The sequence below is a fragment of the Cajanus cajan genome, chromosome 1 (genome assembly GCF_000230855.2).
Source record: "Cajanus cajan strain Asha chromosome 1, NIPB_CcT2T_4, whole genome shotgun sequence".
In the NCBI taxonomy this organism is placed as follows: domain Eukaryota; kingdom Viridiplantae; phylum Streptophyta; class Magnoliopsida; order Fabales; family Fabaceae; genus Cajanus; species Cajanus cajan.
Window position 1 is genome coordinate 75,272,765 of NC_138517.1, and position 26,325 is coordinate 75,299,089.

The 26,325-nt window shown below is 37.4% G+C and overlaps 1 protein-coding gene and 3 non-coding genes across 5 annotated transcripts in view; 2 read left to right on the plus strand and 2 right to left on the minus strand.

Moving 5' to 3' along the window:
• The window catches only part of LOC145950855 (uncharacterized), a 43,253-nt gene extending 22,986 nt beyond the window's left edge, over window positions 1-20,267 (plus strand). For both annotated transcript variants that reach the window (XM_083062685.1, XM_083062687.1), the window contains one exon: window positions 19,492-20,267. The gene's annotated coding sequence lies outside the window, so the exon portion shown is untranslated. The remainder of the gene's footprint in view (window positions 1-19,491) is intronic.
• On the plus strand, window positions 9,489-9,594 carry LOC145954023 (small nucleolar RNA R71). Its single transcript, XR_014431234.1, has one exon. It is a non-coding gene; the product is annotated as a small nucleolar RNA R71 (small nucleolar RNA).
• On the minus strand, window positions 16,573-16,678 carry LOC145954012 (small nucleolar RNA R71). Its single transcript, XR_014431223.1, has one exon. It is a non-coding gene; the product is annotated as a small nucleolar RNA R71 (small nucleolar RNA).
• Window positions 20,268-25,797: 5,530 nt separating the features above from the next.
• LOC145954013 (small nucleolar RNA R71) lies at window positions 25,798-25,903 on the minus strand. The gene has a single exon (XR_014431224.1). It is a non-coding gene; the product is annotated as a small nucleolar RNA R71 (small nucleolar RNA).
• Between the last annotated feature and the right edge of the window lie 422 nt (window positions 25,904-26,325).

Consider the following 26,325-nt stretch of genomic DNA (forward strand, 5'->3'; position numbering starts at 1 on the left):
CAAACAGCTAACCTTCATTTGAGAAAAATCTTTGTTTGAAACCCATTTGAGCATTACCCTTTATTCAACCCTTAAGCCTATACCAATCATAAATTCCTCACCCTAACCAAACCTTAGAGAGCATGATGAAAATGATTGTGGGTTAAGTTGGGGGGAGTGAAAATTGTCAAAGGTTGAAGAAAAAGAAAAGAAATACCATGTTGTGAAGTGTTAAAGTGAGAATTACATCTCTAATGTTATCATTGTACTGTACAACTCCATTCAAAATAGCTTCATAAAAAGTCAAAAAAAAAAAAAAAAAAAAAAAAAAAAAAAAAGAAGCTAGGTTATTGTACAAAAAGTCTCAAAAGAGGTGGTATTCTTACAATTGAGTCAATAAATTATGAGGGTAAATATGGGAAAAGTGAAGGTAGAAATTGGGCTGAGATATATGGTTGGAGTTGAAAATTCAAGAGTGAACAAATTTTGAGTCTTGTTGCTTATGTTTATTGTGCTCTCTAGAGTTTGAACTTTGAACCTTGTTTACAAAAAAAAAAAAAAATCATGTTTCTTTGTTAACCAAGCCCCATTACAACTATCAAAAGACCTTGTGATCCTTCATCTTCTTTTCAAGAATGGTAATGGAGAGATGATATCAATGCTTATGTTCATAGAAATGATGTGTGTAGTTGAGAGAAACACTCACCCAAGGAGAGATACACTAGTGAGGAGTATTTATTCAATCACTGATTCATAATGCTCAAGTTTGTGATTTGATTTGTGAATTCTTTGATTAAGTATGTTTGAAAATGTGGCACCTCAAGTGAGTAGGAATTAATTTGATGAAGGTGAATTAATTGATGACTTATTCTCTTGTTGATATAAAAGCAATTTGTGAATTAGAAAGTGTTGTCAATTTGTAGTCATAGTGGAACCTTTGTTTGGGGACAAACAAATGAGTAAGTTGGGGGGAGTTGATAAGTGCTCAAATTGCATATTTTTATGCTTAATTTGGCACTTATTTTGGATGAGATATAAGTAATTTTGGTTACGTTTGACCCTCCAAATAGATGAACTAAGATTAATCTAAGGAGTTACAAGAGTGTAGTTTCTTTGGCTAAAAATATTTCTTTTTTGTGTAGGTTTTGATGAAATTGGAAATCCAAGGCTATAGCCCCCATTCCAGAGCTGCAGCCTTGGAGCTTTGTGCGTATGGAAATCAATTCCAGAGAGTTGGAGCTGCAGCCCCCATTCCAGAGCTGCAGCCTTGAAGCCTTGTGCGTATGGAAACCAATTCCAGAGAGTTGGAGCTGCAGCCCCCATTCCAGAGCTGCAGCCTTGAAGCCTTGTGCGTATGGAAACCAATTCCAGAGAGTTGGAGCTGCAGCCCCCATTCCAGAGCTGCAGCCTTGAAGCCTTGTGCGTATGGAAACACTTCCAGAGCTGCAGCCCCCATTCCAGAGCTGCAGCCTTGGGTTAAAAATCCCAACTTTTCCTTGGACAGAACATATGTGGGGCCAAAAATTAAGGAGAAAAATAGTGGGGGACAAAAATTAAGGAAAGAAACAAGAAGCACATGAGCACAAAATTAAAAAGAAAGCAAGGGACCTTAAATTAAGGAGAAACAAACAAGGAAAAAGGGAAAAATAATTAGTGGTTTTCCACTAATTGAACCACTAATGGAGGCTACAGCTGGACATCCACTAGGCTACAGCTAGAGACCAATTGGAGGGAGCAAGTGTTCTTTTTAGTAACACACAGATTGGGAGGAAGGAGCATACACACGTAGGAGGAGCTCCCAAAAACCTCTGTTTTTCACTTGGAACTTTGTACTCTCTTATGGAATTTGCTGCAGAATTTGTAATGGCCATGAGTGGCTAATTTCATTGAGGATTGGTTGGATGTAACTACTAACTCTTCTCCTTCTTAAATATATGCATTTTAATCTCATTATTTGTGTATGATTCTTTACTTAATGCTTATATCGGCTTGATCACCCGTTGTATGAATTTTTGGTTTTTGAATCCAGTTGGAAAACGTTTTTGAAAACCCGAACTGAATCTTGCACCTAATCAATTCTTGTTCTAGGGATAGACTTGATTTGGTTAGTCACATTGTTCAAGTTCTTGTTCTTAATGCGAAGTGTTGAACTCAAAACATAGAGGAATCATGTTTTGAGCTTAATGACTTTAGGATTCAACCTTGAGGAATCTTGTTGGATTACTTAATGAACGTGGAAATAATGGAATTAGAATAACATTTATTTTAAGAAGATCTATGAGTTAGCAAGTGCTTCCGAACCAATCCTTGTTTCTTAATCATCATCCTTACTACGTTTGTTTTACTGTGTTGTTTTAATTTATCATCATTCATCCGCAAATTGAACATCATTTTCTTTTAAATCATTAGAGTAAGAATTACTAATCACTCAAATCCCTGAGGACGATCTTTAAATACTACTTCGAAACTTGGTTCACTTGCCAAGTGATAGGTTTGCGAAAAAACTCCATCAAGTTTCTGAAACTTGATGGGGTTTTTATCGCAACCTATCACTTGGCAAGTGAACCAAGTTTCGAAGTAGTATTTAAAGATCGTCCTCAGGGATTTGGGTGTTTAGTAATTCTTGCTCTAATGATTTATACGAAATTGATGTTCAAATTGTAGATGAGTGAAAATAGATTAAAACAACAAAATAAAACAAACGTAGTAAGGTCAATGAATAAGAAACAAGGATTGGTTCGGAAGCACTTGCTAACTCATAGATCTTCTTAAAATAAATGCTATTCTAATTCCATTATTTCCACGTTCATTAAGTAATCCAACAAGATTCCTCAAGGTTGAATCCTAAAGTCATTAAGCTCAAAACATGATTCCTCTATGTTTTGAGTTCAACACTTCGCATTAAGAACAAGAACTTGAACAATGTGACTAACCAAATCAAGTCTATCCCTAGAACAAGAATTGATTAGGTGCAAGATTCAGTTCGGGTTTTCAAAAACGTTTTCCAACTGGATTCAAAAACCAAAAATTCATACAACGGGTGATCAAGCCGATATAAGCATTAAGTAAAGAATCATACACAAATAATGAGATTAAAATGCATATATTTAAGAAGGAGAAGAGTTAGTAGTTACATCCAACCAATCCTCAATGAAATTAGCCACTCATAGCCATTACAAATTCTGCAGCAAATTCCATAAGAGAGTACAAAGTTGCAGATGAAAAACCAGAGAATTTGGGTTCCCTCCCTCGTGTGTATCCTCTAGCCCCCCAATCTGTGTGTTACTAAAAAGAACACTTGCCCCCTCCAATTGGTCTCTAGCTGTAGCCTAGTGGATGTCCAGCTGTAGCCTCCATTAGTGGTTCAATTAGTGGAAAACCACTAATTATTTTTTTCCTTTTTCCTTGTTTGTTTCTCCTTAAATTAAGGCCCCTTGTCTTTCTTTTTAATTTAGTGCTCATGTGCTTCTTGTTTCTTTCCTTAATTTTTGTCCCCCACTATTTTTCTCCTTAATTTTGGGCCCCACATATGTTCTGTCCAAGGAAAAGTTGGGATTTTTAACCCAAGGCTGCAGCTCTGGAATGGGGGCTGCAGCTCTGGAAGTGTTTCCATACGCACAAGGCTTCAAGGCTGCAGCTCTGGAATGGGGGCTGCAGCTCCAACTCTCTGGAATTGGTTTCCATACGCACAAGGCTTCAAGGCTGCAGCTCTGGAATGGGGGCTGCAGCTCCAACTCTCTGGAATTGGTTTCCATACGCACAAGGCTTCAAGGCTGCAGCTCTGGAATGGGGGCTGCAGCTCCAACTCTCTGGAATTGGTTTCCATACGCACAAGGATTCAAGGCTGCAGCTCTGGAATGGGGGCTGCAGCTCCAACTCTCTGGAACACTTCTTTTTGGTTCATGCTTCATGGCTGCAGCTCTGGTTTTGGGGCTATAGCCTTGGATTTCCAATTTCATCAAAACCTACACAAAAAGGAAATATTTTTAGCCAAAGAAACTACACTCTTGTAACTCCTTAGATTAATCTTAGTTCATCTATTTGGAGGGTCAAACATAACCAAAATTACTTATATCTCATCCAAAATAAGTGCCAAATTAAGCATAAAAATATGCAATTTGAGCACTTATCAACTCCCCCCAACTTACTCATTTGTTTGTCCCCAAACAAAGGTTCCACTATGACTACAAATTGACAACACTTTCTAATTCACAAATTGCTTTTATATCAACAAGAGAATAAGTCATCAATTAATTCACCTTCATCAAATTAATTCCTACTCACTTGAGGTGCCACATTTTCAAACATACTTAATCAAAGAATTCACAAATCAAATCACAAACTTGAGCATTATGAATCAGTGATTGAATAAATACTCCTCACTAGTGTATCTCTCCTTGGGTGAGTGTTTCTCTCAACTACACACATCATTTCTATGAACATAAGCATTGATATCATCTCTCCATTACCACTCTTGAAAAGAAGATGAAGGATCTCAAGGTCTTTTGATGGTTGTAATGGGGCTTGGTTAACAAAGAAATATGATTTTTCTAGTTAAACAAGGTTCAAAGTTCAAACTCTAGAGAGCACAATAAACATAAGCAACAAGACTCAAAATTTATTCACTCTTCAATTTTCAACTCCAACCATATCTCTCGGCCCAATTTCTACCTTCACTTTTCCCATATTTACCCTCACAATCTATTGACTCAATTGCAAGAATCCCACCTCTTTTGAGACTTTTTGTACATTAACTTAGTTTTTTTTTTTTTTTTTTTTTTTTAAACTTTTTTTTTTTTTTTTAAACTTTTTATGAAGCTATTTTGAATGGAGTTGTACAGTACAATGATAACATTAGAGATGTAATTCTCACTTTAACACTTCACAACATGGTATTTCTTTTCTTTTTCTTCAACCTTTGACAATTTTCACTCCCCCCAACTTAACCCACAATCATTTTCATCATGCTCTCTAAGGTTTGGTTAGGGAGAGGAATTTATGATTGGTATAGGCTTAAGGGTTGAATAAAGGGTAATGCTCAAATGGGTTTCAAACAAAGATTTTTCTCAAATGAAGGTTAGCTGTTTGGTTCTAGGTTTAACAGATCTTCAATATGAACAACATAATGCCTTGATCTTTTCCAACATTTCTTACAAGAGCAACAATTTCAAGAATCAAACAATGCATACACATATGCTATGATGGTGACTCTCAAACATATAAGTGTATGTATTGGGTGTTCTCACTCACTGGCTTGGCTCAATAAATCCAACCACTGACCTTTCATGTCAAGTTAAAGAGATGCTCATGAATTCTAAGATTATGCATGAATGATAGAGTGCAACCAAAAGATGAGTATTAACAACATTTTTTTTTTCGGTGAATTTAAAGATGAAAGTTTTCTTCTTGCTGATTTGAAACAACTTGACTTGTCTTTCAAAAAGAACTGAGTGTTTCAATAGTCAGTGATTATTCACAAACTAGTGACTTTCCACAAAAACCCCAAACGTTTATTAGTACTTGACCTAAGCACCACAAGCCAAAACAACACATGCATAATTATAACATCCAACACATAAAACCATAACTAACACAAAACAAATAGATAGTTTAAACTGAACAAGCTAGCAATAAACCACCATAATATTTAAATACTAAAATTTAAAATTGCAAAAAAATTAAAATGAACTTTTCTCCACAGTCTGTCTCAAAAATCCTCTGACTCGGATTCCTCTTCTTCTCCTTCCTCTTCTTCCTCTGCTTCTTCATCTCTCTCAACTTCCTCTTCCTGTCCATGCTCAGCAGCAGGTTTTGCACTATGAACTCCTGACTGTTGCACTCCACCCCCTCCTAAGTATATAGGACTGTCCCTAGGCCATAAAATTTGGTCAACAAGGGTTTCTAAAGTAGGCCATGGATAGAGACTTCTTGTTTCAGTTTATTTCAAGCACAATTAACCATGTGGATGATATGCACGTCAAAAAGCAAAGATTAATGTGCCAAAAATTAACATGGAGTTGAATTTCACATGGTGTTCTTGCAAACATTTCCACAAACACTTTGCATGCACCTTAAATAAGCATTTTTTTTTTTAAGCAAACAAAGTGTTTCATTCACTTCAACAATTCAAGAGTTCTTTTGAGAAATTACAATTTAAAAATCACATTGTGCTTCAAGAGGAAGAAGAAATTTGAAAGAATCGCATGTAACTAGAGGAGAAAAATCTATGAAAAAATTTACGTTTTTAGTGTGATTTGAAGGAGAAGAGAACTATGAAATATTTCATTAATCTCCTACCAACAAGAGAGACTCATGAGAAGAGAGTGGGAGTATAAGAGAGTGTGGAAGGGTTTAGAGGTTGAGAACATGAAAAGAGAGTGAAGTGAAGTGTATTCGTAGCTTGGAAGTGGAAAATGGGTCTTAAAATCACTTAAAAATTTTGGGCATTTGAACCTGGGGCTGCAGCCATGATTCTAGAGCTGCAGCTGCAATGATGGCAGAGATATTGAGCTTGGGCTTGAAAATCGGAGCTGCAGCTGCGTTTTTTTTTTTTTTTTTTTTTTTTTTTTTTTTTTTTTTTTTTTTTTTTTTTTTTTTTTTTTTTTTTTGCTCTCATGTGGAGCTTGGCAGAGAGTTACCGCTGCAGCCGTGAATGAGGGCTGCAGCTCTGGACCCCTGGACGTGAAACAGAAAATTAAGGCTTGAGCCTTGGATCCGGGGCTTGAGCCCTCATATCAGAAAAAAAAAATTTCAGTTTTTCTGCTAAATCCGCTGCAGCTTTGGATGAGGGCTGCAGCCCTGAGACTTGAAACTTGAAATTTTTACTTCCTTTTCACTCTTTTATAGCTCTCAACCTCTCTAAAACTTGTTCCTACACTCCCACATTTTTAACAGCTATAATGAACTCATAATTAACACAAACAATCACACAATTAACCAAGTGCAACTAACATGACACACAAAATATAAGATATGCAATGACACATGAATATCATACATTCAAACATGCATTGATACTACCATATCATTTACTCATGAAGCCTAAATAACACAACAAGTAGTAACCAAGATATGAAATTAGCAAAACACAATCATGGAAATCATCAAGCAACATTCATACTGATATCAAGCAATTCTATGAACAAAAACTCTTAATTACTTACTATTCAAACTAAATTGGGAATCTAAAAATAGAAATCAAAATAAGAACGTGCTAATTTAATGTCTTTAGCTTGACAATCCTGTTTGTTCATGGCTCCTTCAAATATGTGCTGGTAGTGGATCTCTCCACCTCACCACCCAAATAATGCTTGAGCCTCTTACCATTAACTAGCCAATTCCTTCCAGAGGCAGGATCTTCAAGTTCAATGGCTCCATAAGATTTGACAGATTTAATTGAGAAAAGACCTGACCACTTAGATTTGATCTTCTCAGGGAAGAGTTTCAACCTGGAATTGAACAATAATACCTGCTGGCCAGGTTGGAAGTTCCTATTCAGAATCTTCTTGTCATGATATATCTTGGCTTTGTGCTTGTAGGACTTAAAAGACTCATAAGCTTTCAATCTCCTTTCTTCCCATTCATGCAATTGAAGCTTTCTTTTCTCCCCTGCTGCCTTCAAATCATAATTTAAGGCCTTCAAAGCCCAAAATGCTTTATGTTCCAATCCCATTGGAAGATGACAAGCTTTACCAATGACCTTTTCCAATTCTTCATTAGAGATAGGCAAAGCCTTCTCTAGTGGCAATGAGCTCTTGAAATCATTTTGAGTTTCTAAGTACATATCATTTAATGCATCAATTCTGAAGCAATCTTTGTGACCTTTTGGAAACTTTGTTGTTTCAAATACATTGAAACTCACTTCCTCATCTTGGACCCTCACTTTCAGCTTTCCTTCATCCATGTCAATGAGAACTCGAGCTGTCTTCATAAAGGGTCTGCCCAGAATCAATGGAACCTCCACATCTTCTTCCATGTCCATCACTACAAAATCAACTGGGAACATGAACTTGTCAACCTTTACAATCATATCTTCCACTATACCATGTGGAATCTTGATAGATCTGTCTGCCAACTGCAAGGTCATTCTTGTAGGTCTCACTTCCACTTCTCCTATCTTTTTCAACATGGATAAAGGCATCAAATTAATACTAGCTCCAAGATCTAAGAGTGCCTTACCCACTAACAGATTACCAATTGATACAGGGAGAGTGAAACTGCCTGGATCTCTGGACTTCTGAGGTAGAGACTTCTGTATAATGGCACTGCATCCTGCTTCAAGCTCCACAGTCTCTTCTTCAAGCATTCTCCTTTTCTTAGTTAACAATTCCTTCATGAACCTAGCATATGTGGGCATTTGCTCCATGGCTTCAGTGAAAGGAATATTAATCTGGAGCTTTTTTATGATATCCAGAAATCTCAAGAACTGTCTTTCTTTTTCTTTCTTGGAAGGAGCATGAGAGTAAGGTAAGTTTTGAATAGGAACAGTGGAAATTACCTCCTTTCCCTTCTTTTTCTTTTTCTCCTTCTCAACTCCATTTTTCTCTTTTTGTTTTTCACTATTTATAATCTCACTCTTATTGTTTTCTTCCTCATTCTTCTCAATCTCTTCCTCAACCTCCTTCAATTCATTATTTTCTCCCTCATTCTCAGCATCCTCATTGTTCTCACTCACTCCAACATCTTCACCAACTACCTTCCCACTTCTTGTTGTTATAGCTTGGCAATACTCCTTGGGGTTGGTCATGGTATTGGCTGAAAATGGTCCTCCAGACATGTCAGCTAATTGTTTAGCTAGCTGACCCACCTGTACCTCCAAATTCTTGATGGAAGCCTCAGTATTTTTCTGGTTATTCATAGACACCTGCATGAACTGGTTCAGAGTATCCTCCAATTTGCTGGTTCTTTCATGCATAGAAGGATAAGCTGGCTGGTGTTGCTGTTGTTGTTGTGGTGGTGGCCTATTGGATGGTCCAGCTTCATTCCTCCATCCATAACCTTGGTTGTTATTGTTGCTTCTCCAACCTTGATTTCCCTGCATATAATTGTTAGTGTTATAATTACGGGAATTAAAATTACCTCCTTGTTGTTGGTTCCCCACATAGTTAACCTCTTCTTCATTTGGAATTTCTGAACAGTGACCATTGGGATGATCTCCTCCACAAAAATCACATTTTAAGGAAGGATTTTGTTGGGTTGAAGAAGAAGCAATAACATGAAGCTGTTGTGGAATCTTGGCCATCTGTTTAGTCAATGCTTCGATCTGTTGAGATAGCAGTTTGTTCTGATCAAGGATTGCATCATTAGTGTTAAGATCAAGAACTCCTCTTCTATGAGATTGATGTCTTCCATGCTCTGCTTGTTGATCAGAAGATGCCAAAGACTCTATAATTTGAGTGGCCTCTTCTGGACTCACAGTCATCATGGTGCCACCAGCTGCTGCATCCAATAACATCTTCACCTCAGGTTTGATTCCATTGACAAAGAAATTAAGTTGAGCTATATCTTCAAACCCATGGTTAGGACATTTTCTGAGCAATGACTTAAATCTCTCCCAGGCTTCACAAAATGGCTCATCTACACCTTGCCTGAAAGTAGTGATTTCTGACTTGGCCTTAATATACTTGGATGAAGGATAGAATCGGTTTACAAACTTATTTTCCACATCACCCCAGCTTGTCAAACTTTGATTTGGGTGAGATTGTAACCAAACTTTAGCTTTTCCTGTCAAAGAAAATGGAAACAACCTCAAATATACAGCTTCCTCATCAGCCTTAGGAATTCCCATAGTTCCACATAACTCATAGAAATTTGATAGGTGTGAGTATGGGTCTTCATGATCAAGGCCAGCAAATTGTTGTGAGCTAACCAAGGTAAGGAAGGCAGGTTTCATCTCCATGGCTCTAGAAGTGTTTGGAGCTGCAATGCTAGAGAAATGTCTAGGACCCTGTTGTTGTGCATAATCACCTAGGGTCCTTCTGGGAGGCCTGGTTGGTCCATTTCCACCATTATTATTTCCTGTTCCGTCTTCAGCCATTGGTTGATTTGATGAAGTAGAAGAACTTGGAAAATCCTGCTGTTGTTCTAGGATTCTCTCTAACTGTCTCAGCCTTCGTGTTCTGCTATTATTCCTCCTTGCTGTTCTTTCAATTTCAGGATCAAAATGTAATTCTTCAGCTGGAGTTTTCCCTCGCATACAATTCCAAGAAGTCTGCACAGCAAGGTGAGTCCAAAAAAAATACAGCAAGACAAATATCTCTATTCAAAGTATTCACAAAATAATTTACAAAATTACTAAATCACAAGATTAAAAATTACTAATTAGCACCAAAATCCCCGGCAACGGCGCCAGAAACTTGATGGGGTTTTTATCGCAACCTATCACTTGGCAAGTGAACCAAGTTTCGAAGTAGTATTTAAAGATCGTCCTCAGGGATTTGGGTGTTTAGTAATTCTTGCTCTAATGATTTATACGAAATTGATGTTCAAATTGTAGATGAGTGAAAATAGATTAAAACAACAAAATAAAACAAACGTAGTAAGGTCAATGAATAAGAAACAAGGATTGGTTCGGAAGCACTTGCTAACTCATAGATCTTCTTAAAATAAATGCTATTCTAATTCCATTATTTCCACGTTCATTAAGTAATCCAACAAGATTCCTCAAGGTTGAATCCTAAAGTCATTAAGCTCAAAACATGATTCCTCTATGTTTTGAGTTCAACACTTCGCATTAAGAACAAGAACTTGAACAATGTGACTAACCAAATCAAGTCTATCCCTAGAACAAGAATTGATTAGGTGCAAGATTCAGTTCGGGTTTTCAAAAACGTTTTCCAACTGGATTCAAAAACCAAAAATTCATACAACGGGTGATCAAGCCGATATAAGCATTAAGTAAAGAATCATACACAAATAATGAGATTAAAATGCATATATTTAAGAAGGAGAAGAGTTAGTAGTTACATCCAACCAATCCTCAATGAAATTAGCCACTCATAGCCATTACAAATTCTGCAGCAAATTCCATAAGAGAGTACAAAGTTGCAGATGAAAAACCAGAGAATTTGGGTTCCCTCCCTCGTGTGTATCCTCTAGCCCCCCAATCTGTGTGTTACTAAAAAGAACACTTGCCCCCTCCAATTGGTCTCTAGCTGTAGCCTAGTGGATGTCCAGCTGTAGCCTCCATTAGTGGTTCAATTAGTGGAAAACCACTAATTATTTTTTTCCTTTTTCCTTGTTTGTTTCTCCTTAATTTAAGGCCCCTTGTCTTTCTTTTTAATTTAGTGCTCATGTGCTTCTTGTTTCTTTCCTTAATTTTTGTCCCCCACTATTTTTCTCCTTAATTTTGGGCCCCACATATGTTCTGTCCAAGGAAAAGTTGGGATTTTTAACCCAAGGCTGCAGCTCTGGAATGGGGGCTGCAGCTCTGGAAGTGTTTCCATACGCACAAGGCTTCAAGGCTGCAGCTCTGGAATGGGGGCTGCAGCTCCAACTCTCTGGAATTGGTTTCCATACGCACAAGGCTTCAAGGCTGCAGCTCTGGAATGGGGGCTGCAGCTCCAACTCTCTGGAATTGGTTTCCATACGCACAAGGCTTCAAGGCTGCAGCTCTGGAATGGGGGCTGCAGCTCCAACTCTCTGGAATTGGTTTCCATACGCACAAGGATTCAAGGCTGCAGCTCTGGAATGGGGGCTGCAGCTCCAACTCTCTGGAACACTTCTTTTTGGTTCATGCTTCATGGCTGCAGCTCTGGTTTTGGGGCTATAGCCTTGGATTTCCAATTTCATCAAAACCTACACAAAAAGGAAATATTTTTAGCCAAAGAAACTACACTCTTGTAACTCCTTAGATTAATCTTAGTTCATCTATTTGGAGGGTCAAACATAACCAAAATTACTTATATCTCATCCAAAATAAGTGCCAAATTAAGCATAAAAATATGCAATTTGAGCACTAAGTCATCAATTAATTCACCTTCATCAAATTAATTCCTACTCACTTGAGGTGCCACATTTTCAAACATACTTAATCAAAGAATTCACAAATCAAATCACAAACTTGAGCATTATGAATCAGTGATTGAATAAATACTCCTCACTAGTGTATCTCTCCTTGGGTGAGTGTTTCTCTCAACTACACACATCATTTCTATGAACATAAGCATTGATATCATCTCTCCATTACCATTCTTGAAAAGAAGATGAAGGATCACAAGGTCTTTTGATAGTTGTAATGGGGCTTGGTTAACAAAGAAACATGATTTTTTTTTTTTTTTTTTTTTTTTTTGTAAACAAGGTTCAAAGTTCAAACTCTAGAGAGCACAATAAACATAAGCAACAAGACTCAAAATTTGTTCACTCTTGAATTTTCAACTCCAACCATATATCTCAGCCCAATTTCTACCTTCACTTTTCCCATATTTACCCTCATAATTTATTGACTCAATTGTAAGAATACCACCTCTTTTGAGACTTTTTGTACAATAACCTAGCTTCTTTTTTTTTTTTTTTTTTTTTTTTTTTTTTTTGAGCTATTTTGAATGAAATTGTACATTACAATGATAACATTAAAGAGGTAATTCTCACTTTAACACTTCACAACATGGTATTTCTTTTCTTTTTCTTCAACCTTTGACAATTTTCACTCCCCCCAACTTAACCCACAATCATTTTCATCATGCTCTCTAAGGTTTGGTTAGGGTGAGGAATTTATGATTGGTATAGGCTTAAAGGTTGGATAAAGGGTAATGCTCAAATGGGTTTCAAACAAAGATTTTTCTCAAATGAAGGTTAGCTGTTTGGTTCTAGGTTTAACAGATCTTCAATATGAACAACATAATGCCTTGATCTTTTCCAACATTTCTTACAAGAACAACAATTTCAAGAATCAAACAATGCAAACACATATGCTATGATGGTGACTCTCAAACATATAAGTGTATGTATTGGGTGTTCTCACTCACTGGCTTGGCTCAATAAATCCAACCACTGACCTTTCATGTCAAGTTAAAGAGATGCTCATGAATTCTAAGATTATGCATGAATGATAGAGTGCAACCAAAAGATGAGTATTAACAACACTTTTTTTTTTCGGTGAATTTAAAGATGAAAGTTTTCTTCTTGCTGATTTGAAACAACTTGACTTGTCTTTCAAAAAGAACTGAGTGTTTCAATAGTCAGTGATTATTCACAAACTAGTGACTTTCCACAAAAACCCCAAACGTTTATTAGTACTTGACCTAAGCACCACAAGCCAAAACAACACATGCATAATTATAACATCCAACACATAAAACCATAACTAACACAAAACAAATAGATAGTTTAAACTGAACAAGCTAGCAATAAACCACCATAATATTTAAATACTAAAATTTAAAATTGCAAAAAAATTAAAATGAACTTTTCTCCACAGTCTGTCTCAAAAATCCTCTGACTCGGATTCCTCTTCTTCTCCTTCCTCTTCTTCCTCTGCTTCTTCATCTCTCTCAACTTCCTCTTCCTGTCCATGCTCAGCAGCAGGTTTTGCACTATGAACTCCTGACTGTTGCACTCCACCCCCCTCCTAAGTATATAGGACTGTCCCTAGGCCATAAAATTTGGTCAACAAGGGTTTCTAAAGTAGGCCATGGATATAGACTTCTTGTTTCAGTTTATTTCAAGCACAATTAACCATGTGGATGATATGCACGTCAAAAAGCAAAGATTAATGTGCCAAAAATTAACATGGAGTTGAATTTCACATGGTGTTCTTGCAAACATTTCCACAAACACTTTGCATGCACCTTAAATAAGCATTTTTTTTAAGCAAACAAAGTGTTTCATTCACTTCAACAATTCAAGAGTTCTTTTGAGAAATTACAATTTAAAAATCACATTGTGCTTCAAGAGGAAGAAGAAATTTGAAAGAATCGCATGTAACTAGAGGAGAAAAATCTATGAAAAAAATTTACGTTTTTAGTGTGATTTGAAGGAGAAGAGAACTATGAAATATTTCATTAATCTCCTACCAACAAGAGAGACTCATGAGAAGAGAGTGGGAGTATAAGAGAGTGTGGAAGGGTTTAGAGGTTGAGAACATGAAAAGAGAGTGAAGAGAAGTGTATTCGTAGCTTGGAAGTGGAAAATGGGTCTTAAAATCACTTAAAAATTTTGGGCATTTGAACCTGGGGCTGCAGCCATGATTCTAGAGCTGCAGCTGCAATGATGGCAGAGATATTGAGCTTGGGCTTGAAAATCGGAGCTGCAGCTGCGTTTTTTTTTTTTTTTTTTTTTTTTTTTTTTTTTTTTTTTTTTTGCTCTCATGTGGAGCTTGGCAGAGAGTTACCGCTGCAGCCGTGAATGAGGGCTGCAGCTCTGGACCCCTGGACGTTTTTTTTTTTTTTTTTTTTTTTTTTTTTTTTTTTTTTTGCTCTCATGTGGAGCTTGGCAGAGAGTTACCGCTGCAGCCGTGAATGAGGGCTGCAGCTCTGGATCCCTGGATGTGAAACAGAAAATTAAGGCTTGAGCCTTGGATCCGGGGCTTGAGCCCTCATATCAGAAAAAAAAATTTCAGCTTTTCTGCTAAATCCGCTGCAGCTTTGGATGAGGGCTGCAGCCCTGAGATTTAAAACTTCATATTTTTACTTCCTTTTTCACTCTTTCATAGCTCTCAACCTCTCTAAAACTTGTTCCTACACTCCCACATTTTTAACAGCTATAATGAACTCCTAATTAACACAAACAATCACACAATTAACCAAGTGCAACTAACATGACACACAAAATATAAGATATGCAATGACACATGAATATCATACATTCAAACATGCATTGATACTACCATATCATTTACTCATGAAGCCTAAATAACACAACAAGTAGTAACCAAGATATGAAATTAGCAAAACACAAACATGCAAATCATCAAGCAACATTCATACTGATATCAAGCAATTCTATGAACAAAAACTCTTAATTACTTACTATTCAAACTAAATTGGGAATCTAAAAATAGAAATCAAAAAAAGAACGTGCTAATTTAATGTCTTTAGCTTGACAATCCTGTTTGTTCATGGCTCCTTCAAATGTGTGCTGGTAGTGAATCTCTCCACCTCACCACCCAAATAATGCTTGAGCCTCTGACCATTAACTAGCCAAGTCCTTCTAGAGCCAGGATCTTCAAGTTCAATGGCTCTGGAATTGAACAATAATACTTGTTGGCCAGGTTGGAAGTTCCTGTTCAGAATCTTCTTGGCATGGTATATCTTGGCTTTGTGCTTGTAAGACTTAAAAGACTCATAAGCTTTCAATCTTCTTTCTTCCCATTCATGCAATTGAAGCTTTCTTTTCTCTCTTGCTGCCTTCAAATCATAATTCAAGGCCTTCAAAGCCCAAAATGCTTTATGTTCCAATTCCAATTGTAGATGACAAGCTTTACCAATGACTTTTTCCAATTCTTCATTAGAGATAAGCAAAGCCTTCTCTAGTGGCGATGAGCTCTTGAAATCATTTTGAGTTTCTAAGTACATATCATTTAATGCATCAATTCTGAAGCAATCTTTGTGACCTTTTGGAAACTTTGTTGTTTCAAATACATTGAAACTCACTTCCTCATCTTGGACCCTCACTTTCAGCTTTCCTTCATCCATGTCAATGAGAACTCGAGCTGTCTTCATAAAGGGTCTGCCCAGAATCAATGGAACCTCCACATCTTCTTCCATGTCCATCACTACAAAATCAACTGGGAACATGAACTTATCAACCTTCACGATCATATCTTCCACTATACCATATGGAAGCTTGATGGATCTATCTGCCAATTGCAAGGTCATCCTTGTGGGTCGTACCTCTACATCTCCAATCTTCTTCAGCATAGATAATGGCATTAAATTGATACTGGCTCCAAGATCTAATAGTGCCTTACCCACTGAAAGATTACCAATTGATACAGGGAGAGTGAAATATGTGGGTTAATTTATTATTTTTTTTTTTTTTGGACTCACCTTGCTGTGCAGACTTCTTGGAATTGTATGCGAGGGAAAACTCCAGCTGAAGAATTACATTTTGATCCTGAAATTGAAAGAACAGCAAGGAGGAATAATAACAGAACACGAAGGCTGAGACAGTTAGAGAGAATCCTAGAACAACAGCAGGATTTTCCAAGTTCTTCTACTTCATCAAATCAACCAATGGCTGAAGACGGAACAGGAAATAATAATGGTGGAAATGGACCAACTAGGCCTCCCAGAAGGACCCTAGGTGATTATGCACAACAACAAGGTCCTAGACATTTCTCTAGCATTGCAGCTCCAAACACTTCTAGAGCCATGGAGATGAAACCTGCCTTCCTTACCTTGGTTAGCTCACAACAATTTGCTGGCCTTGACCATGAAGACCCATACTCACACCTTTCAAATTTTTATGAGTTATGTGGAACAATGGGAATACCTGGAGGTGATGAGGAAGCTGTGTATTTGAGATTGTTTCCATTTTCTCTAACAGGAAAAGCTAAAATTTGGTTACAATCTCACCCAAATCAAAGTTTGACAAGCTGGGGTGATGTGGAAAATAAGTTTGTGAACCGATTCTATCCTTCATCCAAGTATATTAAGGCCAAGTCAGAAATCACTACTTTCAGGCAAGGTGCAGATGAACCATTCTGTGAAGCCTGGGAGAGATTTAAGTCATTGCTCAGAAAATGTCCTAACCATGGGTTTGAAGATATAGCTCAACTTAATTTCTTTGTCAATGGAATCAAACCTGAGGTGAAGATGTTATTGGATGCAGCAGCTGGTGGCACCATGATGACCGTGAGTCCAGAAGAAGCCACTCAAATTATAGAGTCTTTGGCATCTTCTGATCACCAAACAGAGCATGGAAGACATCAATCTCATAGAAGAGGAGTTCTTGATCTTAACACTAATGATGCAATCCTTGCTCAGAATAAGCTGCTATCTCAACAAATTGAAGCATTGACTAAGCAGATGGCCAAGATTCCACAACAGCTTCATGCTATTGCTTCTTTTTCAACCCAACAAAATCCTTCTTTAAAGTGTGATTTTTGTGGTGGAGATCATCCCAATGGTCACTGTTCAGAAATTCCAAATGAAGAAGAGGTCAACTATGTGGGGAACCAACAACAAGGAGGTAATTTTAATTCCCGTAATTATAACACTAACAATTATATGCAGGGAAATCAAGGTTGGAGAAGCAACAATAACAACCAAGGTTATGGATGGAGGAATGAAGTTGGACCATCCAATAGGCCACCACCACAACAACAACAACAACACCAGCCTGCTTATCCTTCTATGCATGAAAGAACCAGCAAATTGGAGGATACTCTGAACCAGTTTATGCAGGTATCTATGAACAACCAGAAGAATACAGAGGCATCCATCAAGAACTTGGAGGTGCAGGTGGGTCAGCTAGCTAAACAATTGGCTGACATGTCTAAAGGCCCATTTTCAGCCAACACCAAGACCAACCCCAAGGAGTATTGCCAAGCCATAACAACAAGAAGTGGAAAGGTGGTAGGTAGTGATGTTGGGGTAAGTGAGAAAAATGAAAAGAAAGAAAATGTTGAATTGACGGGGGTTGAGGAAGAGATTGAGAAGAATGAGGAAGAAAAAAATAAGAGTGAGAGTGTAAATAATGAGAAAATAAGAGAGAAAAATGAGATTGAGAAGGAGAAGAATAAAAAGAAGGGAAAGGAAGTTAGTTCTACTGTTCCTATTAAAGACTTACCTTACCCTCATGCCCCATCTAAGAAAGAGAAGGAAAGACAATTTGCAAGGTTTCTGGACATCATCAAGAAGCTACAAATTAATATTCCTTTCACTGAAGCCATGGAACAAATGCCTACATATGCCAGGTTCATGAAGGGATTGTTAACTAAGAAGAAAAGAATTCTTGAAGAAGAGACTGTGGAGCTTGAGGCAGGTTGTAGTGCTATTATACAAAAGTCTCTACCTCAAAAATCTAGAGATCCAGGCAGTTTCACTCTCCCTGTATCAATTGGTAATCTGTCAGTGGGTAAGGCACTCTTAGATCTTGGAGCTAGTATTAATTTGATGCCTTTATCCATGTTGAAAAAGATAGGAGAAGTGGAAGTGAGACCTACAAGAATGACCTTGCAGTTGGCAGACAGATCCATCAAGATTCCACATGGTATAGTGGAAGATATGATTGTAAAGGTTGACAAGTTCATGTTCCCAGTTGATTTTGTAGTGATGGATATGGAAGAAGATGTGGAGGTTCCATTGATTCTGGGCAGACCCTTTATGAAGACAGCTCGAGTTCTCATTGACATGGATGAAGGAAAGCTGAAAGTGAGGGTCCAAGATGAGGAAGTGAGTTTCAATGTATTTGAAACAACAAAGTTTCCAAAAGGTCACAAAGATTGCTTCAGAATTGATGCATTAAATGATATGTACTTAGAAACTCAAAATGATTTCAAGAGCTCATCGCCACTAGAGAAGGCTTTGCTTATCTCTAATGAAGAATTGGAAAAAGTCATTGGTAAAGCTTGTCATCTACAATTGGAATTGGAACATAAAGCATTTTGGGCTTTGAAGGCCTTGAATTATGATTTGAAGGCAGCAAGAGAGAAAAGAAAGCTTCAATTGCATGAATGGGAAGAAAGAAGATTGAAAGCTTATGAGTCTTTTAAGTCTTACAAGCACAAAGCCAAGATATACCATGCCAAGAAGATTCTGAACAGGAACTTCCAACCTGGCCAACAAGTATTATTGTTCAATTCCAGAGCCATTGAACTTGAAGATCCTGGCTCTAGAAGGACTTGGCTAGTTAATGGTCAGAGGCTCAAGCATTATTTGGGTGGTGAGGTGGAGAGATTCACTACCAGCACACATTTGAAGGAGCCATGAACAAACAGGATTGTCAAGCTAAAGACATTAAATTAGCACGTTCTTATTTTGATTTCTATTTTTAGATTCCCAATTTAGTTTGAATAGTAAGTAATTAAGAGTTTTTGTTCATAGAATTGCTTGATATCAGTATGAATGTTGCTTGATGATTTGCATGATTGTGTTTTGCTAATTTTATATCTTGGTTACTACTTGTTGTGTTATTTAGGCTTCATGAGTAAATGATATGGTAGTATCAATGCATGTTTGAATGTATGATATTCATGTGTCATTGCATATCTTATATTTTGTGTGTCATGTTAGTTGCACTTGGTTAATTGTGTGATTGTTTGTGTTAATTAGGAATTCATTATAGCTGTTAAAAATGTGGGAGTGTAGGAACAAGTTTTAGAGAGGTTGAGAGCTATGAAAGAGTGAAAAAGGAAGTAAAAATATGAAGTTTTAAGTCTCAGGGCTGCAGCCCTCATCCAAAGCTGCAGCGGATTTAGCAGAAAAACTGAAATTTTTTTTTCTGATATGAGGGCTCAAGCCCCGGATCCAAGGCTCAAGCCTTAATTTTCTGTTTCACGTCCAGGGGTCCATAGCTGCAGCCCTCATTCACGGCTGCAGCGGTAACTCTCTGCCAAGCTCCACATGAGAGCAAAAAAAAAAAAAAAAAAAAAAAAAAAAAAAAAAAAAAAAAAAAAAAAAAAAAAAAAAAAAAAAAAAAAAAAAACGCAGCTGCAGCTCCGATTTTCAAGCCCAAGCTCAATATCTCTGCCATCATTGCAGCTGCAGCTCTAGAATCATGGCTGCAGCCCCAGGTTCAAATGCCCAAAATTTTTAAGTGATTTTAAGACCCATTTTCCACTTCCAAGCTATGAATACACTTCTCTTCACTCTCTTTTCATGTTCTCAACCTCTAAACCCTTCCACACTCTCTTATACTCCCACTCTCTTCTCATGAGTCTCTCTTGTTGGTAGGAGATTAATGAAATATTTCATAGTTCTCTTCTCCTTCAAATCACACTAAAAAGGTAAATTTTTTCATAGATTTTTCTCCTCTAGTTACATGCGATTCTTTCAAATTTCTTCTTCCTCTTGAAGCACAATGTGATTTTTAAATTGTAATTTCTCAAAAGAACTCTTGAATTGTTGAAGTGAATGAAACACTTTGTTTGCTTAAAAAAAAAATGCTTATTTAAGGTGCATGCAAAGTGTTTGTGGAAATGTTTGCAAGAACACCATGTGAAATTCAACTCCATGTTAATTTTTGGCACATTAATCTTTGCTTTTTGACGTGCATATCATCCACATGGTTAATTGTGCTTGAAATAAACTGAAATAAGAAGTCTCTATCCATGGCCTACTTTAGAAACCCTTGTTGACCAAATTTTATGGCCTAGGGACAGTCCTATATACTTAGGAGGGGGTGGAGTGCAACAGTCAGGAGTTCATAGTGCACAACCTGCTGCTGAGCATGGATAGGAAGAGGAAGTTGAGAGAGATGAAGAAGCAGAGGAAGAAGAGGAAGGAGAAGAAGAGGAATCCGAGTCAGAGGATTTTTGAGACAGACTGTGGAGAAAAGTTCATTTTAATTTTTTTGCAATTTTAAATTTTAGTATTTAAATATTATGGTGGTTTATTGCTAGCTTGTTCAGTTTAAACTATCTGTTTGTTTTGTGTTAGTTATGGTTTTATGTGTTGGATGTTATAATTATGCATGTGTTGTTTTGGCTTGTGGTGCTTAGGTCAAGTACTAATAAACGTTTGGGGTTTTTGTGGAAAGTCACTAGTTTGTGAATAATCACTGACTATTGAAACACTCAGTTCTTTTTGAAAGACAAGTCAAGTTGTTTCAAATCAGCAAGAAGAAAACTTTCATCTTTAAATTCACCGAAAAAAAAAAAAGTGTTGTTAATACTCATCTTTTGGTTGCACTCTATCATTTATGCATAATCTTAGAATTCATGAGCATCTCTTTAACTTGACATGAAAGGTCAGTGGTTGGATTTATTGAGCCAAGCCAGTGAGTGAGAACACCCAATACAAACACTTATATGTTTGAGAGTCACCATCATAGCATATGTGTTTGCATTGTTTGATTCTTGAAATTGTTGCTCTTGTAAGAAGTGATGGAAAAGATCAAGGCATTATGTTGTTCATATTGAAGATCTGTTAAACCTAGAACCAAACAGCTAACCTTCATTTGAGAAAAATCTTTGTTTGAAACCCATTTGAGCATTACCCTTTATTCAACCCTTAAGCCTATACCAATCATAAATTCCTCACCCTAACCAAACCTTAGAGAGCATGATGAAAATGATTGTGGGTTAAGTTGGGGGGAGTGAAAATTGTCAAAGGTTGAAGAAAAAGAAAAGAAATACCATGTTGTGAAGTGTTAAAGTGAGAATTACATCTCTAATGTTATCATTGTACTGTACAACTCCATTCAAAATAGCTTCATAAAAAGTTAAAAAAAAAAAAAAAAAAAAAAAAAAAAAACTAAGTTAATGTACAAAAAGTCTCAAAAGAGGTGGGATTCTTGCAATTGAGTCAATAGATTGTGAGGGTAAATATGGGAAAAGTGAAGGTAGAAATTGGGCCGAGAGATATGGTTGGAGTTGAAAATTGAAGAGTGAATAAATTTTGAGTCTTGTTGCTTATGTTTATTGTGCTCTCTAGAGTTTGAACTTTGAACCTTGTTTAACCAGAAAAATCATATTTCTTTGTTAACCAAGCCCCATTACAACCATCAAAAGACCTTGAGATCCTTCATCTTCTTTTCAAGAGTGGTAATGGAGAGATGATATCAATGCTTATGTTCATAGAAATGATGAGTGTAGTTGAGAGAAACACTCACCCAAGGAGAGATACACCAGTGAGGAGTATTTATTCAATCACTGATTCATAGTGCTCAAGTTTGTGATTTGTTTTGTGAATTCTTTGATTAAGTATGCTTGAAAATGTGGGCACCTCAAGTGAGTAGGAATTAATTTAATGAAGGTGAATTAATTGATGACTTATTCTCTTGTTGATATAAAAGCAATTTGTGAATTAGAAAGTGTTGTCCATTTGTAGTCATAGTGGAACCTTTGTTTGGGGACAAACAAATGAGTAAGTTGGGGGGAGTTGATAAGTGCTCAAATTGCATATTTTTATGCTTAATTTGGCACTTATTTTGGATGAGATATAAGTAATTTTGGTTATGTTTGACCCTCCAAATAGATGAACTAAGATTAATCTAAGGAGTTACAAGAGTGTAGTTTCTTTGGCTAAAAATATTTCCTTTTTTTGTAGGTTTTGATGAAATTGGAAATCCAAGGCTATAGCCCCCATTCTAGAGCTGCAGCCTTGGAGCTTTGTGCGTAAATAGACCAATTCCAGAGAGTTGGAGCTGCAGCCCCCATTCCAGAGCTGCAGCCTTGAAGCTTTATGCGTATATGGACCAATTCCAGAGAGTTGGAGCTGCAGCCCCCATTCCAGAGCTGCAGCCTTGGAGCTTTGTAAGTATATAGACCAATTCCAGAGAGTTTGAGCTGCAGCCCCCATTCCAGAGCTGCAGCCTTGAAGCCTTGTGCGTATGGAAACACTTCCAGAGCTGCAGCCCCCATTCCAGAGCTGCAGCCTTGGGTTAAAAATCCCAACTTTTCCTTGGACAGAACATATGTGGGGCCCAAAATTAAGGAGAAAAATAGTGGGGGACAAAAATTAAGGAAAGAAACAAGAAGCACATGAGCACTAAATTAAAAAGAAAGACAAGGGGCCTTAAATTAAGGAGAAACAAACAAGGAAAAAGGGAAAAATAATTAGTGGTTTTCCACTAATTGAACCACTAATGGAGGCTACAGCTGGACATCCACTAGGCTACAGCTAGAGACCAATTGGAGGGGGCAAGTGTTCTTTTTAGTAACACACAGATTGGGGGGCTGCAGCATACACACATAGGAGGAGCTCCCAAAAACCTCTGTTTTTCACTTGGAACTTTGTAAATCTTGTGATTTTTAGTATTCTGGGATTCTTGCAATTGAGTCAATAGATTGTGAGGGTAAATATGGGAAAAGTGAAGGTAGAAATTGGGCCGAGAGATATGGTTGGAGTTGAAAATTGAAGAGTGAATAAATTTTGAGTCTTGTTGCTTATGTTTATTGTGCTCTCTAGAGTTTGAACTTTGAACCTTGTTTAACTAGAAAAATCATATTTCTTTGTTAACCAAGCCCCATTACAACCATCAAAAGACCTTGAGATCCTTCATCTTCTTTTCAAGAGTGGTAATGGAGAGATGATATCAATGCTTATGTTCATAGAAATGATGTGTGTAGTTGAGAGAAACACTCACCCAAGGAGAGATACACTAGTGAGGAGTATTTATTCAATCACTGATTCATAATGCTCAAGTTTGTGATTTGATTTGTGAATTCTTTGATTAAGTATGTTTGAAAATGTGGCACCTCAAGTGAGTAGGAATTAATTTGATGAAGGTGAATTAATTGATGACTTATTCTCTTGTTGATATAAAAGCAATTTGTGAATTAGAAAGTGTTGTCAATTTGTAGTCATAGTGGAACCTTTGTTTGGGGACAAACAAATGAGTAAGTTGGGGGGAGTTGATAAGTGCTCAAATTGCATATTTTTATGCTTAATTTGGCACTTATTTTGGATGAGATATAAGTAATTTTGGTTATGTTTGACCCTCCAAATAGATGAACTAAGATTAATCTAAGGAGTTACAAGAGTGTAGTTTCTTTGGCTAAAAATATTTCCTTTTTGTGTAGGTTTTGATGAAATTGGAAATCCAAGGCTATAGCCCCAAAACCAGAGCTGCAGCCATGAAGCATGAACCAAAAAGAAGTGTTCCAGAGAGTTGGAGCTGCAGCCCCCATTCCAGAGCTGCAGCCTTGGAGCTTTGTGCGTATATGGACCAATTCCAGAGAGTTGGAGCTGCAGCCCCCATTCCAGAGCTGCAGCCTTGAAGCCTTGTGCGTATGGAAACCAATTCCAGAGAGTTGGAGCTGCAGCCCCCATTCCAGAGCTGCAGCCTTGAAGCCTTGTGCGTATGGAAACCAATTCCAGAGAGTTGGAGCTGCAGCCCCCATTCCAGAGCTGCAGCCTTGAAGCCTTGTGCGTATGGAAACCAATTCCAGAGAGTTGGAGCTGCAGCCCCCATTCCAGAGCTGCAGCCTTGGGTTAAAAATCCCAACTTTTCCTTGGACAGAACATATGTGGGGCCCAAAATTAAGGAGAAAAATAGTGGGGGACAAAAATTAAGGAAAGAAACAAGAAGCACATGAGCACTAAATTAAAAAGAAAGACAAGGGGCCTTAAATTAAGGAGAAACAAACAAGGAAAAAGGGAAAAATAATTAGTGGTTTTCCACTAATTGAACCACTAATGGAGGCTACAGCTGGACATCCACTAGGCTACAGCTAGAGACCAATTGGAGGGGGCAAGTGTTCTTTTTAGTAACACACAGATTGGGGGGCTATAGCATACACACGTAGGAGGAGCTCCCAAAACCTCTGTTTTTCATCTGCAACTTTGTACTCTCTTATGGAATTTGCTGCAGAATTTGTAATGGCCATGAGTGGCTAATTTCATTGAGGATTGGTTGGATGTAACTACTAACTCTTCTCCTTCTTAAATATATGCATTTTAATCTCATTATTTGTGTATGATTCTTTACTTAATGCTTATATCGGCTTGATCACCCGTTGTATGAATTTTTGGTTTTTGAATCCAGTTGGAAAACGTTTTTGAAAACCCGAACTGAATCTTGCACCTAATCAATTCTTGTTCTAGGGATAGACTTGATTTGGTTAGTCACATTGTTCAAGTTCTTGTTCTTAATGCGAAGTGTTGAACTCAAAACATAGAGGAATCATGTTTTGAGCTTAATGACTTTAGGATTCAACCTTGAGGAATCTTGTTGGATTACTTAATGAACGTGGAAATAATGGAATTAGAATAACATTTATTTTAAGAAGATCTATGAGTTAGCAAGTGCTTCCGAACCAATCCTTGTTTCTTAATCATCATCCTTACTACGTTTGTTTTACTGTGTTGTTTTAATTTATCATCATTCATCCGCAAATTGAACATCATTTTCTTTTAAATCATTAGAGTAAGAATTACTAATCACTCAAATCCCTGAGGACGATCTTTAAATACTACTTCGAAACTTGGTTCACTTGCCAAGTGATAGGTTTGCGAAAAAACTCCATCAAGTTTCTGGCGCCGTTGCCGGGGATTTGGTGCTAATTAGTAATTTTTAATCTTGTGATTTTGCAATTGTGTAGATAATCCATTTTGTGAATAGCTACAATATAGAGATATTTGTCTTGTTGTGTTTTGTGGATTCACCTTCCTGTGCAGATTTCTTAAAATTGTATGAGAGGAAAAACTCCAGCTGGAGAATTGCATTTTGACCCTGAAATCGAAAGAACAGCAAGGAGGAATAATAGCAGAACAAGAAGGCTGAGACAGTTAGAGAGAATCCTAGAACAACAGCAAGATTTTCTAAATTCTTCTACTTCTTCAAATCAACCAATGGCTGAAGACGGAACAGGAAATAATAATGGTGGAAATGGACCAACTAGGCCTCCCAGAAGGACCCTAGGTGATTATGCACAACAACAAGGTCCTAGACATTTCTCTAGCATTGCAGCTCCAAACACTTCTAGAGCCATGGAGATGAAACCTGCCTTCCTTACCTTGGTTAGCTCACAACAATTTGCTGGCCTTGATCATGAAGACCCATACTCACACTTATCAAATTTCTATGAGTTATGTGGAACTATGGGAATTCCTAAGGCTGATGAGGAAGCTGTATATTTGAGGTTGTTTCCATTTTCTTTGACAGGAAAAGCTAAAGTTTGGTTACAATCTCACCCAAATCAAAGTTTGACAAGCTGGGGTGATGTGGAAAATAAGTTTGTGAACCGATTCTATCCTTCATCCAAGTATATTAAGGCCAAGTCAGAAATCACTACTTTCAGGCAAGGTGCAGATGAACCATTCTGTGAAGCCTGGGAGAGATTTAAGTCATTGCTCAGAAAATGTCCTAACCATGGGTTTGAAGATATAGCTCAACTTAATTTCTTTGTCAATGGAATCAAACCTGAGGTGAAGATGTTATTGGATGCAGCAGCTGGTGGCACTATGATGACTGTGAGTCCAGAGGAAGCCACTCAAATCATAGAATCTCTGGCATCTTCTGATCACCAAGCAGAGCATGGGAGACATCAATCTCATAAAAGAGGAGTTCTCGATCTTAACACTAATGATGCAATTCTTGCTCAGAACAAACTGCTGTCTCAACAGATCGAAGCATTGACTAAGCAAATGGCCAAGATTCCGCAACAGCTTCATGCTATTGCTTCTTCTTCAACCCAACAAAATCCTTCCTTAAAATGTGATTTTTGTGGAGGAGATCATCCCAATGGTCACTGTTCAGAAATTCCAAATGAAGAAGAGGTCAACTATGTGGGGAACCAAC